Consider the following 6,000-nt stretch of genomic DNA (forward strand, 5'->3'; position numbering starts at 1 on the left):
CATCTAGGGCTTCCCTGGTGGCGCAGTGGTTGAGAGTCCGCCTGCTGGTGCAGGGGACACGGGCTCGTGCCCCGGTCCGGGAGGATCCCACATGCTGCAGAGCGGCTGGGCCCGTGAGCCATGGCCGCTGAGCCTGCACGTCCAGAGCCTGTGCTCCACAACAGGAGAGGCCACAACAGTGAGAGGCCCGCATACCACAAAAAAAAAAAAAGTCATCTAAATTGACATGCAAAAGGGGTTTATTGCTGTTATTTTTAAATGAATGAATGCATATTTTAAGTTTCCTCTCATTTCTAACCTATCAATGTAATCCACATGAACAAAAGCGCTTTGCAGTCTTCAATAATTTTTAAGATGTGAAGGGGTCCTGAGACTAAAATGTTTGAGAACCACTGCCCTAGACTCAGACATCCTCACCCTTTCCTCTTGCCATTGCCCATGTCTTTTTTACAGAGGGTCAACCAGGGAGATTTAGATGTGGGGAGAAGGTGTGTGCCCGGGTCTTGTGGTTGGGAAAAGGATGGGGGTGGAGCTGAGGATATATCGCTAAAAGGTCAGGCCTAACCCGACTTGAGAGCTATGCCCACATGTCTCCCAGCTTGCAGGCTCCCACCCAGAGGTATGCTGCAGACAACGGGGCTGTCCCAGACTGGACTCTGGCCTCTGCCCCTTTCCCACTCCAGACGCCCACTGACAAGTCCAGCATCAGGCAGGAGCAGACCTCCCTGGCGAGGAGAGAAAGGTTCTGTGGATACCCACGTGGATTTTTGTGTTTGGGCCAGCAGCGTTTAATCTGCCGCTTATAATCTGAGGGTAAAACTGTCTCCACAGGATGGGGAGTTTAGTAGGAGAGGAGTTTCTCTGGAGGTTCCCTAGAGAGTTGGATAATAGAGTCTTACATATACCCTAGTCTAGGACACTCCTAAACCTCTGAAGTCAGGGTCCTCCCCCAGAATTAGCAACCAGAAAGGTTTCCTACCTAGAGTCAAGCTGGTCAGTAGACAGTCTGTGCCCTGGGGGCAGAGGGGCCCAGGGAGGGAAGAGATGCCTTTGCTTCAGGGAGTCGACAATCTGACAGGGGTGTAGGCCCCACCCTAGAGGAGCTCCTGTTATGGTAGGAGACAGGATGTCCCCTCCAACATTACCACTGTCCAGGTCATCCTGGGCAAATTCATAGACACGAAGGACAAGGAACAGGCAGGATGCTGAGGAGAAGGGGTACAAGATGACAGAGCAGATAGGGAAACAGAAGGATGGAGATTTGTAGGAGGGGCAGGACTTGGAGGGGTAGGCCTGTGTGAGGGCCCAGGGTGGAAGGGGTGTGGCTCAGGGATTGCCATGGGATATGCTCCCCCAAGACAAGGTCTGAATTGATGGGGGTCCCAAAAGATAGGGGAACTGGAGGGGATGGGAGAAAGGTTGATATAAAGTATCTTGAAGACTGTGAGTGGGAGTTTTCATCTGAAAACCCACAGAGACGTCTGAGTAGCAAAGGGGCAAGATAAAACTGATGCTTCATGACAGTTCCAGGGATAATTCTGTGTGGAGTAAAGAGGGAATCAAGGAGAAAGAAAGGTGGAAGTTAGGAAGATCATTAAGGAGGCCGCTTTGGGCACCCAGGCTCACAGGACGAACAGGCTGATCAGGGGGCAGAGAAGAGATGGACTCACACACCTGAGGGGAGTTGTGGGGGAAATGCGGGCAGGGAGGAAAGAGGCAGGGCCATGGAGGGACAGGGGTGAGATGTCGGGGTAGAGAGAAGCTGGCGTCTTTGGCTGGAAGACGTAAGTCACCCAGACGGGGAAAGAGACTATTTTAGGGAAGCCCAGCAGCTCGGTTACATTTATCGAATCCAAGTTGGAGACAGCACATCTGCTTGGTGAAAACTCATGGAAAGAAGGGCCCAGGGGCGTGGAGACCCAGGCGACGCCCACCTTGTTGGAATGAAGACAGGAACCTCATCTTAAACGACTTGATAATTCTCCCACCTTCCCAAACTCTAGAAGGGCAGAGAGACAGAGACCTAGGACAGACCTCAGAAAAGCCACAGAGAAGGGCTGCAGCAGGCCCAGGAGCCAGGCAAGATGAGGGAGTAGAAAGAGTCACAGAGGTGGGAGAACCATAGCAGCCAACAACTGCACTTTTTATTTTTAACATGTTGAGCACCACTCCAAACCCTTTACAAATATCGAGTCTTTTAATACTCAACTATAATTAGCCCCATTGTAAGGCTGAGGAGACATTTGTAGCTACTAAGCAGTGAAAGCAGGATTTTAAACCCAGGAAGTCTGACTCCAAGGCTGTGCTCTTAACCACTACGCCTCTGCCTCTCAGACAACAGAAAGGAGCCCTGAGACAGACAGCACTGTGGGGTCGCACTTTCCCTCCAGAAGAAGCCTCTTGACAACTGTTGCAATAATCCGTGCGCTTCTCCGAGCTTCACCGCTCCCCCTCACAAGCCTTAAGGATGGGCTTTTTTTTTTTTTTTTTTGCGGTACGCGGGCCTCTCACTGTTGTGGCCTCTCCTGTTGCAGAGCACAGGCTCCGGACGCGCAGGCTCAACGGCCATGGCTCACGGGCCCAGCCACTCCGCGGCATGTGGAATCTTCCCGGACCGGGGCACGAACCCATGTCCCCTGCATCGGCAGGCAGACTCTCAACCACTGCGCCACCAGGGAAGCCCCCAATGATGGGCTTTTTTTGTTGGGGGTGTGTTTGTTTTAGTTTGGGTCCAGAAGGTGGTCTGCCTCTCTTTCCCAAACTCCATTTCGGATCTCTTTCCTTTTATGGACCCGCTTCCTGAAATCTAGCCTAAGTCCTTCAAGCTGCAGCCCCAATCCTTTCCCCGGGCCTTCTGCCATTGGAAGGGGAGCAGAATGGCCATATCCACTCCTTCTATGCTACACCTTTTTAGGGGCCTGAAGTGCTAATTCAGTCCTCTGAAGCCCATGCTTCTCCAGCCGCTTTCTCCAGGCCACCCAGTTCAGTTTTCGCTTCTCTCCTGCATTCCAGAGCCAGCCCCTCCCTTCTCCCCCACCTCAAATCCAGCTCCCAGCTGGCAGACACCCACGGGAGACTTTTTCCCATAATCCCTTTCTCTGTGCCCTTTCAAGCTTCTGATGTGGGGAGGGGACGAAGAGGGGCCACTCAGATGCACTGTCTCCATGAAAATGGTGGCAACGCGTATATTAAACTTGGATGAAGGGAGAAAAGCATTGAACGCAGCCTGTGGAAGAGACAGGGTGATGTGGTAAACTCAGAAAGCTCTGATTCCCAAGAGCCGCCCCTGCCAACCAGCCTTCACTGGGTGCTAAAACACTTGGATTCCAGATCTCCCATCTCTAATCTTTCTGCAGTTTCATCTTAGCAGTGTGCCTTGGACTGTCCCTTCTCTCTGCCCCTTCCAGGGCCTCACCACCATCCTGGACAGTTTGGCATTAACCCGGACAGTAGCACTGACCAGTCAGGCAAGAGAAGAATCTAGGCCGGGGAGGGGAGGGAGACTGGAGCTTTTTTCCTTCCGTCCTAAATAACCCTTGGCAGGAAAGTTGAGGGGCTCCATTGCCCAACATCTCTTTCCCTCCCCACTGATGCCAGGAGGTTCGGCCTATCTTCCATCTTGTGTGCAGAAACCAAGCATTTTGCTAAAAGATGCAGGGGGTCTTTTCTCCTTTGTAGAAGTGGGTCTTTCTGCATGACTCACCCCCCCGCCGCCCAGAGCCCTAAACCCCTTATTCCATCAATTCGGGCATGACCCCAGAGGACTTGATCTAAGCCCACCCAGATCCAAGTGTCCCAGCCTCTCTGGTCCCTAAGGAGGACCAGGGAAGGAAGCCCCTGGGTCTTCTGCCACGCCCTTCCCTTCTAGCCCAAGCCAACCAGGCTGGAATTATAGACGAGCTCGTGCACAGAGGTGCAGGTGTGGGGATGGGGCGCTGTTCCGTGGGGCACAGGGAGGAGGTGAGGGATGCCAGGAGTTGGACCACTAACCCTCCCACACAAACGTATGTGTCCACGGACCGCATGTAGGGCAGATGTTGGGCAGACAGATTTTTTTCCCTCAGGGTAGGGGGCAGCAGTGGGATTCTGCATTAGAACCTCAGGATTGGGACCCTAACCCTGCCCCCGCCAGCCCTCTCCACTCAGTGGAGTCGTTGCCATTTGATATCCACTGAGACAAGTTGGCTGCTCAGCTCGGGTGGGGGGCGGGGGGATGGCTCAGAAAACAGCAGCTTCTTTCAGGACCCAGGTTGGCAAGGGCTTTGGGAGGCTGGACTGGCCCAGATCACCCCCCAACACCCCCTCTCTCCCTCCCTCGCCACCACCACCAAAGGACTGGAGGGCGGGGAAGAGGAGTTGGCACTGCCTGGGCCATGCCTGTTGCCTCTGCAGACCAGCCCTGGCCCCTCTCCCTGGCATGATGCCTTCCCTCCCCCTCCTCCCTCGTTTCCTCCTCCCTGAAGAACTAGCTATAAGCCAGGACACTTGGCTGCTTCTACACTTGGTCCCCCGTACCAAGCCTATACCATGAGGAATTAACAAGCCCTGCACAGGATGGTACCCACCATCATGCCAGGAACACGTAACAGAACAGAAATCCTTGGAGATTAGCAACAGCGTTTCAAGATGAAACTGAATGGAATGCAGAGTAGCTTCTGGTCCCTTCTCAGACTGGTTTCCTGATACCCACTCCAGGCCCTCGTCACGCCTAAACAAGTGTCCCTCCTCACAGAAGCGCACCAAGTCTCCCAACATCATCTCCCTCCCATCCAGAAATGCCTAAAGCAGTCCTGGTGGGGAAAAAAATTTCAAGCACCATGGCCAAGGCAGATGGGCCAGAAATCTTTAGCCAGAATACGTATCAATAAGCAACGGAATCAGGCTTTAAGCCTAGGCCTCCTTTGGGGTCCAAATCTGTACTGGCTTCTTCCGCACCCCCACTTCCCCATCTGCCTCACTGTGCCTGGGGCCCTTCATTAACAAGCATGAGATCTCAAGATACAAGAGGTCCTACTCGCACTCGTCCCCAGTTTTGTCCTTCCATGCATCCTGGAGCTCAACTCTTCTCCCTCAAATCAGGAAGTTCCAACCTGTCTCTTTCCTAACGCAGGTGCCCTTGGTTAGTTCCTGATAGGGAGAAGGGATGGGATGGGGAAGGGGCATCTCACCTGGAGGGTGGATGTTATGGAACCCAATCTGCCCTTCTTACTCTAGCAGAGGTGACCCTGCTGCTCTCCTCCAGGTGATCTCAGTGTGAAACAGCTGCGGCGAGGAGAGGAGGGTTGTAATGGGGAGAGGTGTCTTGAAGTGGGAGGCAAGTTGGAATGAAGGGAAGAAACTGGGCGGGCAGGGGTCCCAGTCACACCAGGCTACTACATCTCCCTAACCTGAGCTGTAGGTGTTTTCTTCCCCTGTGTGAACTAGTGATCAGTGGGTGTCGCTATGTGAATGTCACATCATGGGGAGGGGGAAGAGGGGCTGGGCATGGGAGTGGGAGTAACCTGATGATCCCGGGAAGAGGGGGCGCTGTCTGCAGTGCCTGTGAGGATGCACGGTTATATGTGGTGGTCACTGTATTTAGCTGGAGGGCTGTGATGCAACTGAAGGTCTGCCCAGTAGGAAGGAGCATTAGGAAAGCCCCTTTCTTAGCTGAAAGTGCTGAGGTGACCAGTTTGGGAAAGTTTCCTTCTTGGTGAGCCCTTCCTATAAGGCTCCGTTTGGGGCCGCCCCGGTGGGAGGCTGGGGAATAGGACGGTACCACTGAGGCAAGTCAGGGTAGGGACCTAGGGGCTGGGGGCCCCGGTATCTCTGGAGAGTGAGGTGGACAGGACCCCGGCTGCGGCGGCAGCACTCCTTCATCAGGGCCAGGGTCTTACCTTGGGTCCAGGGTGGAGTGGCCCCTCGGATGGGCAGCGGGACAGACGGACAGACGGGGCGGGCAGGCGTGAGGAACGGAGCTGTGCGACGGGCAGGGCCAGGACTCTTAAACCCGGAGCCGGG

The 6,000-nt window shown here is 54.2% G+C and overlaps 1 protein-coding gene across 1 annotated transcript in view; it reads right to left on the bottom strand.

Moving 5' to 3' along the window:
• KCNJ10 (potassium inwardly rectifying channel subfamily J member 10) overlaps positions 1 to 6,000 on the bottom strand; it is a 28,595-nt gene extending 22,595 nt beyond the window's left edge. The window contains exon 1 of the mRNA XM_065889703.1: positions 5,877 to 6,000. The gene's annotated coding sequence lies outside the window, so the exon portion shown is untranslated. The remainder of the gene's footprint in view (positions 1 to 5,876) is intronic.

The sequence above is a fragment of the Phocoena phocoena genome, chromosome 1 (genome assembly GCF_963924675.1).
Source record: "Phocoena phocoena chromosome 1, mPhoPho1.1, whole genome shotgun sequence".
NCBI lineage: Eukaryota > Metazoa > Chordata > Mammalia > Artiodactyla > Phocoenidae > Phocoena > Phocoena phocoena.